The sequence below is a fragment of the Psammomys obesus genome, unplaced genomic scaffold (genome assembly GCF_907164565.1).
Source record: "Psammomys obesus unplaced genomic scaffold, mPsaObe1.curated_primary_1811, whole genome shotgun sequence".
Taxonomy (NCBI): Eukaryota; Metazoa; Chordata; class Mammalia; order Rodentia; family Muridae; genus Psammomys; species Psammomys obesus.
This window is the reverse complement of record NW_026596046.1, coordinates 2666224-2674350: the sequence shown is the minus strand read 5'-3', so window position 1 is coordinate 2674350 and position 8127 is coordinate 2666224. Positions and strand designations below refer to the sequence as shown.

General features: G+C 49.5%; 1 non-coding gene across 1 annotated transcript; it reads left to right on the top strand.

Annotated features, from left to right (window-relative positions):
* Positions 1 to 271: 271 nt before the first annotated feature.
* Positions 272 to 488, top strand: LOC129688786 (small nucleolar RNA U3). Its single transcript, XR_008722002.1, has one exon. It is a non-coding gene; the product is annotated as a small nucleolar RNA U3 (small nucleolar RNA).
* The last annotated feature ends 7639 nt before the right edge of the window (positions 489 to 8127 follow it).

Genomic DNA, 8127 nt, shown 5'->3' with positions numbered 1-8127 from the left:
GGACCCTCCAGCAATTTATCCTTTCTGCCACTCTCTAGCCAGAGGCAGAATCCAGCCCAGGGGACAATGACAAGCGTTCTTAGGAGAGAACAGGAGCCGAGAAGTGAACTGTCTACTAATCTGGCTGCTTGTGCAGGCCTGTGAGTGTCCAAAGAGCAGGGCTAAAGCCCACTCCAGCCATCTTGGACAGGGTCACTGAGGCCTGACAAGGTCTATCCATCCTAGAAGCCACCATGAGAGGCAATGTTTAAGCTAAAAGAAACATAATCTAAAGCCTGTACTCTCAGGGATCATTTCTATAGTTCATTATTACTAGAGAAGTCTTTATGTATAGAGCACCCAGGAGCATGAGGCCTAGAGGCAGCTTTCCCTCCTGAGTGTGAAGCTGGCTCTCAGTGCTGTTTGCTACAGCTGCCTTTTATCATTGATGATGACCCTTCTTCTCTTCATTTGTGAGTGGGGGAGGGAGGGAAGATAGTCTGGTTGGATTTCTGTCTTTTATGGTTACCAAAGCCAGATAAACTTCAGTTTCACTCAAAATCCCCAGTACTTAACTGTAGTCATTTCGTGTTTTGTTTTGTTGTGGAAGGGGGTTGTTATTGCTTATTTGTTTTCATTTTTTTTAAGGGTCTTAAAAGTTGTCTGCAGTTTTTTTGTTTTTTGTTTTTGTTTTTGTTTTTGATTGATCGATTGATTTACATGTTTCTAGGCATGACACCTCTGTGCAGCTTTGGCTGTCCTGAACTCACTTTGTAGAGCAGGCTGCTCTTGACCTTACCCAGATCCTCCTGTCTCTGCTGGTGTTATAGGAATGTGCTACCCAGCCCCACTGCCTGCATGTTTTTTTTATACTAGTTTTATTTGTGGATTTTGAAACAGTTTATTTTTGTTGTTGGTTTGTGATTAGACTGGGTATATCTAAATAATAAAAATTTGTTCTTATCTGAATAATAAAGAAACAATATTTTATTGTTATTTTTTATGTATATGATTATTTTGTTTGCATGTATGTCTGTGCGTCATAAGCATTCCAGCTGCCTATGAGGTCCAGAAGAGGTCATCAGATCGCTGAAATGGACCTACAGACAGTTGTGGGCAGCTGTATAGGTGCTGGGAATTGAACCAGGGTCTTCTGCAAAAGCAGCAAGTGCTCTTAAATGTAGAGCTTCTCTCCAGTCCTGGAAATACCATCTTTAAATAGGTACCATTGGATAGCATTTGATTCTAAATGGCATGTGTGCAATTCTCACAGTATTTCTGTCATTTTGCTGAGGAGGGGTTTTGGTTTGCTCAAGAACAGTGGAGGGGGCTGTTAATTGTATAGTAAAATGGATACTACACAGAGGCTAGACTTGGGCAGCCCTTTTCTTCTCATACTATAGAGGGAAAGCTGATGCCCACAGCCCAGGACCCCAAGTCACAGGAAGGTGAAAGAAGGAGTGGTTGGCTCCACCTGTGTGGGGAGTTGGTGTCAGGCTGATTAGAGGCCTTGAAGCTCCCCTGGGCCCACCTCCTGCACAGGAGATGCAGCCAATCCAGTAAAGATCTGACATCACAGGTAAGCACAAACAAATGTTCCTAATGGGTGCTAAAGAGCAGGTGCACCAGAGGGTCCCAAATTTAGCTAGCCACCTACCATGAGTAAGAACAAAGTTGAAAAAAAAAGACTTTCTGTGGCACTGTCTCTCAGAGATGCTGTCTCCTCAGAATGACTGAGGATTTTGTATGCATTTCCTTCTACCATCTGAGATTCATTGCTAACCAGACAGCGTGGTCTGCTCTTCTGGGTTACCAGAAGCACAGGTTGATAACCGAGCCCCAGATAAATCAGTGGCCCAGTCCCAAGCCTAGTCTCTCCAAATATTTAGCTTTTAGCTTCCTGATGCTTGTATGAGGTGGAGTAGGTGAGGTGCACCAGGAAGTGAATGAGCAGGCTGGGTATTCATGAGGCAGCTGTGGACAGGAAATCTATTGCTTAGCCTGGCCTGCCCACCATCCTTTGCTCTCTTCTCCCTTTCCTCCTCCAAACCGCACCTGAGAACCTACAGCAGAAAGATCATGAGGGCAAATCTATATGGGAAGGAACAGAAGTACAGGCTGAGACTTCCAAGGGCTTGGGTAGCCTAATCCTATTTCCCAAGTCAATGTTGATCTACAAGGCCAGTTTCAACAGGGGAACCTGGATTTCATCCTCAGCCCATGGGGCCAGAGGAGATAGCCACCAGGCTGGGATAGCCACACCCAGGGTAAGAGCTCATCTGCCTTCTTCCACGGGGCCAGCCCTTCTTAGTGCGGAACACCATGATAGCATCTACCCGTCATACCTGCTTGGTGTCCAAAGTGATGCCAGCTGAGTGTCGTGGGTGAAAGCTGCTTCCTAGAGACCTTTTCTGCCTTGCACAACAGAGAGGCTAGAGTGACTTCAGAAGCAAGCACTTTCCAAGTTCAAGAAGGTGGGATGGGGAAGGAGCAAGGAGTGGCAGGAGGGTTGGAAAGCAGGTAGGCTGGAAAGCAGGTGTGCAGCATCAGGTGGGCCTCACACCTGTGTTCACACACCTGTGGGTAACTTAGCCAAGCTGACCTCACTAGCAGCCCTCTTGCCCAAATGCAGCCCACCTACCTTGTGTTCAGTTGGCATCTCTGGTTGCCCCCCCCCATCCGGTAAAACCCACTTTTCCCAACCCTGCCCCCCCTTACAGAAAAGCCTCCATATTCCTGGCATTCCGGAGGACTGCCTCAACCCCCCCACCTGGAGCCAGAAGCCCCCCAAGTCCAGCAGGTGGCAGACACGTCATCTCCCTTAACCTATAATCCTTAAAAAAAAAAAAAAAAAAAAAAAAGCCATAGTCAGGTGTGACTTTTTCTGACCTTGTTCCCTCAGGCTGTTGAACTGGCCTAGAAGCTTCAGTTCCCAAATAAACCTGCCCTTTTTTATACTTTGAATTTGGTTTGGATTGGCTTATTTCATCACCTCTCCCTCATCTCCTGTCACTACTTATTTATTTATCTACTAGGCTCTTTGATGAGAGAAATTCATGACTATAGGTGGACAGCTCTGACGAGGGGAATTGGCACCCCAAAATGGGGACTGAGGCAGCCACTTGGATCTGTCACAGGAGGCTGGCAGCCTGTGTTTGCAGATTCTTGTCACTTCAGAGCTGTTCCTGGCCTTTCTCCATTTCTCGCCCCCAGCTGCCCTGTGCAGAGCCAGCAGTCACGTTCGTTCGCACGCTGCAGGTCGGAGAGTGAGGCCAGGAAGTCCTTGTGCCTCACAGACTGGGGTCCAACAAAGGCAACCCTACTGGTGGTAATCTGCAGGCTCTTCCTGTACTCTGGGTGTTCCACTGGCTGAAAATTACAAGTGCCTGTTGTTGTCATGGTGACTGGTCCTATGATTCCATCCTACAGTGCTGTGTACCCATGGTACCCAAGCCAGCCTATTTCTCTGTAGGAGAGAACTTCTACAGTGAGAGGACGGCTTATACTATTTATCCTTCCTCTTCCTACACCACCGGCCCCTCTGCTGCAAAAGAGCACGCTGCCAAGACAGTTGAGTGTTGGCTCCCGGGCTTTTCACAGCTTGACCTGTGCTCACTCCCAGCTCCACAGGAGGCCAGCCCCTAGTAGCAGGACAGAGTTCCTAGCTAGCTCTTGTTTGATGCAGTCTATTACATGAGTACACAACCAGCATCCATTTAACCCAACCTGGAGATGTGCAGCTGGGCCCTTTCCAATCTCTGGCTGTTACAAACAAATCTGCAGAGAATAACCTCAAACAGATGCCATTTTGCACATGTGAGAATATTTGTAGAATGAATTCCTAGAAGTAACATTACTGGAAAATGAATGTGTGTACCATGTGGCGGAGATGAGCCAAGCGACAAACTCAATGTTTTGTCTGGATTATTTTATTTCATCTCACTGTGGCCCTAAAACAGGGGCCGTTCCTATCCTCTTTCCCAGACAAGTAAATGCAGGCCCAAAGAAATTTGGGAACTTGCAATTCACTGTCCAGGCCAGTGTGGCGGGACAAGGGGAGAACCTGCAACATCCCTATTGATGTGTGGGTCTGCCCAGGCCAGCAGGCACTGGCTGAGGGACCCCAGTCTCCTTCACTACTCGAATCCCATTCAAGTTTTTGCCTGCTCCAGAGCCCTAGACTAGCCCCCTCCTCAAAACCCCTAGGCTCTCCGCATCCTGGCACTGGCCTTCCCACCGAGTCACACAGTCCCCCTGCCTGCGAGCTACAAGACTTTGTCCTTGGTCTAGTCACCTGCACTATTTAGGGTGCCATCAAAGGTTTTGACTTTTTGTCTTGCCTCTAGTCATCATCTTAAGAATGTGGGTTCACAGAGAGTCAGAGCAGAGCAGCATGGCAGCAGGCCCTGGGGAGGACAATAGGAGAGGCTAAACCAGCTCTGGGACCCAGGAAAGTGGGCTGGCTTCATCTGAATCACAAAAAGGTTAGCTCTCAGGCAGAGGGGGCTGCTATGCTCCGCCCTCATTTGCATGACAAAAGTGATTGCCCAACGGCTCTCTGGGGCTTTGTTGTGATCTGGCAGCCTGCACCAGCACAGCCTCGGGAATTGTTCCCCAGCACAGGTCGTTCCCTGGCTCCAAAGCCACCCCAGTGACAAAGCCACATTGTAAGGCCTGTGGCAGCTGCCAGCACCTGCTCTCAGCCCGCTGTTGTCCAGGGCTCCTGCCGCCGCCGCCATCACCCTCACTAAGACTCAAACTTGGTGATCATGGGGTCACCCAGAACACAGTGACGGTAGAGGAATCTTGGCTTGTCCCCAAAAGGCCTGGAGAGTTGACCTGGGTTAAGTAATGTCGAGGCCTCCAAGGTCACCAGTGGTGAACAGTGATTGCAGGCTTAGGAGAGGAAAGAAAACAGCACTTTCCAGGTGCCCTAGGCCATGCCAGGACATCACATTCTTATCGTGGCTGCTTGCAGGCTTTTTCACATGGGGAAATAGGCTCAGAGTGGCTCACTAACAGACCTCGGCCAGCAAGCCAAGATTCCAGGGGCTCAGACCCTAGGCATTGCTAAAACTAGTTGCTTTCCTTACGCAAGCACCTCAACCTGCTCTCTGCCTCCTCCTTCCCAGCTGTCTCCCTCAGCCAGCAAGCATTAGCCCCTCTGCCCTCACCAAGACCTTTGAGCAGACACTACTGTCCTCTTACGTACTCTCCTCTGGCTGAGCTTCCCACCCCAGAGGAGGTTACTGGCCCTAAGCTACACTGGCCACCATCTCCAACATAACCAAATTCCCTTGTCCTTTGTAAACACTGTGAAGCTCCTCTCCTATCTCACTATCCTCAGAAATCCTTGCTGAGTGCCACCTCTCTGCACACTCCCCTGTGCTGGTAGTGTACATTTTTGGCACCAATACGGCCTGGAAGCCATGTTTTAGTGCCTACAATCAGCCAACACCCATGGACCTAAATTGTTTTAGACTATATTTCATAAGACAACCTCGCAGCCACTCTTGACTCGTGGGAGATACATTTAACCATGTCCTGTGCATCAGACAACCTGAAGGGCCATGGGGTTGTTCTAGTCACAGTACATTGTATACTCACGGGCCACTCTTGAGGCCTTGACAAAGACATGAACTGGGCAGAGGGACCAGAAATGTGTGTCCTTGCTAGGAATACTAAAGATAAGGGGCTGTGCCTTAAACCTGGAAACAGCTGGGTGTGGTTGTTTCTCTTCAGAGTAGAGGCCTACTCCTTCAGGGCCCAGCCAGCCTTTTGAGTCCTTAGGGGAAGCCCATCTCCCTCTCTCCATTGGACCTCCTCCTGGGACCCCTTACCTCTAAACCTAGCCCAGGAAGGTTGAGAAGTTCATTATAATAACCCTCTGGGGGAAGACACACAGTGGAGCTGAAGGGATTCTGGCAGAGCCCACGCAAAGCCCCTGTGTGACCACTTCTTCCAATCGGAGGTGATGCCAAGCAGGACATGACATTGGAATGCACCCCTGTGCAGATAGGAAGCCAGGCTGAGCCTGGGACTCTGGAGAATTAGCTCTTAGCCTCTCCCAGAGAGGACCGGAAGCAAGAAAGGTAATGTGGGGATACCCAAGGAGAAGCTGGAGGTGGACTGGCTGGAGGAGTACAGGAAGGAAAAGGCCAGTCACCATAGGCCTTACGACAAGCCTTGCCTCGGGCCTCAGTGCCACAGGTAGTATAGGTGTCCTGGCCTGGATGTGGTACTGGGAGGAAACTCCGGGTAATCAGGAAAAGACAGAGTCCTGCCATTGGAGGAGAGAAGGCCAGTTCCTTTAGGGGCAGAGAACAACTTCCATCTACCCCTGTGAGGGGGCCTATGCAGTCCAGCCCTCTCGATCAGGTTCACAATGAGGGACAAACAGGCTGGCAACACTCTCAGGAGAGCCTTGCCTCTCAAAAGGCTTGGTGGAGGAGTCTCTAAGCCTCTCTGCTCCTCCTCACCAGAGCGGCCAGCCAGAAAGGTATCTAGTCAAACCTTCAAGAGCACCTGTTAGCTAAGGGAGTTCTTTAAATAGCGCTATTGTCTTACAGCCTGGGTAAGGAGTGTAACAAGACGCCCTGAGGTGGCTGATGTGGTAGATGCTATGGGCATTCTCCAGGGCTCAGGCTCCACTCTCTGGACCTGGCACTCTGTGGCGAGTGTTCACCACAGCCAACAGGAAGCTGAACTCTTTGGGAAATCTGCTGCTTGTTGTGATCTGCTTCTACCACATGCCAGATTTTCACTGCAGACCCTGAGGCAAGCGCCTCCTGAGCAGAAAGTCAGACTCTGTATGGTAGAGGAGCAATGAGAGGCTTCTAGCTCACTTTTCTAGTCCAGGGAGAGCCACCTCAAGACATCTGATAATGGGAGATCCTGGGCCTTTACTAGATGGTTGACTATGTCCTGTTACGTACAGTCCAGTGGGAGATCCTGGTTCTTTAAGAGGTAGAAGACTGTGCCCTGTTACTTGCAGCCCCAAACGGGGCTGTGTGTGTGTGTGTGTGTGTGTGTGTGTGTGTGACAGAACCCAGAGCCATGAACATAGTAGGCAAGCACTAAGCTAAAGCCCTAGTCCCCAAAGTGTTTGTAACTAACAAACTAGGCTTACCAACTTGTGCTGGTTAGTTTTGGTCATCAACTTGACACCGTGTAGAATCACCTAGGAAGAAGAGAATCTCAGTGAAGAATTGTCTAGATTAGTTTGGTCTGTTACCAGAGGCAGGAAAACTGGCCCTGAACATGGGCAACACCATTTCATGGACTGGTCCCTTCACTGAATGAAAGCAGACAGCAGCTGCGCACATTGAGCAAGCATCCACACAGAAATTTGCTGTTGTCTGTTTTGCACAGTAGATATGCTAACTGCCTCAAGCTCCTGCCACCTTGATGTCCCTGCACTGATGAACTGCAACCTGGAACAGAGCCAAATAAACTCCTTTTCCCCAAAGTTGCTTTTGTTAGGGTGTTTTATCACAGCAGCAGAAAGCAAAGCTAAAACAAGCTTGGAATCAGAGCGAAGCTTGAGCAGAGGCCCCAGCATAGCTTGCATGTGGCCAGCTGTGTCATCAAAGCGGGGTTCTCTCCCTGGTGGCACTATATTCCTGAGGCAATGGGAGCTTAGGTGGCCGGTTGCTGTAAAATGCGACAGACAACATGGTTCAACATGTTTATGCCTTACCGTTCTGCAGCCTCAGAAGACTGAGAAAGCCAAGGTCAAGGTGCCAGTAGACCATAATCAGTCAGCTCCACAGAGCACTTCTTAGCTGATGGCTCTCCTGCTTATTCTGATGTGGAAGAGACTCATTCACATTCTGGGCCCCTCCATTTTCTTTTTCTCTCGCTCTCCTTTCAAGGGCACTGATCCCATCAAGATGACTCCACCTTCAAGATCACCCTTCTCAGTCAAAGGCCCCCTCACCAAACACCACTACACAAGGTGCTAGGACCTCAACATTTAAGCTTGCGGGGGACTCAGTCTAGTCCATAGCAATTTGGGAGGGCCCGAGTCCATTTACAAGATCATTGTAGCAACCAGACGGGATCCAGAAGCCAAGCCAAGTGCTTTGTATCATCAATAGGCAGACACTTGGAACCATCAGTCCTCCAGACACATGCCTGGTAGGTTCA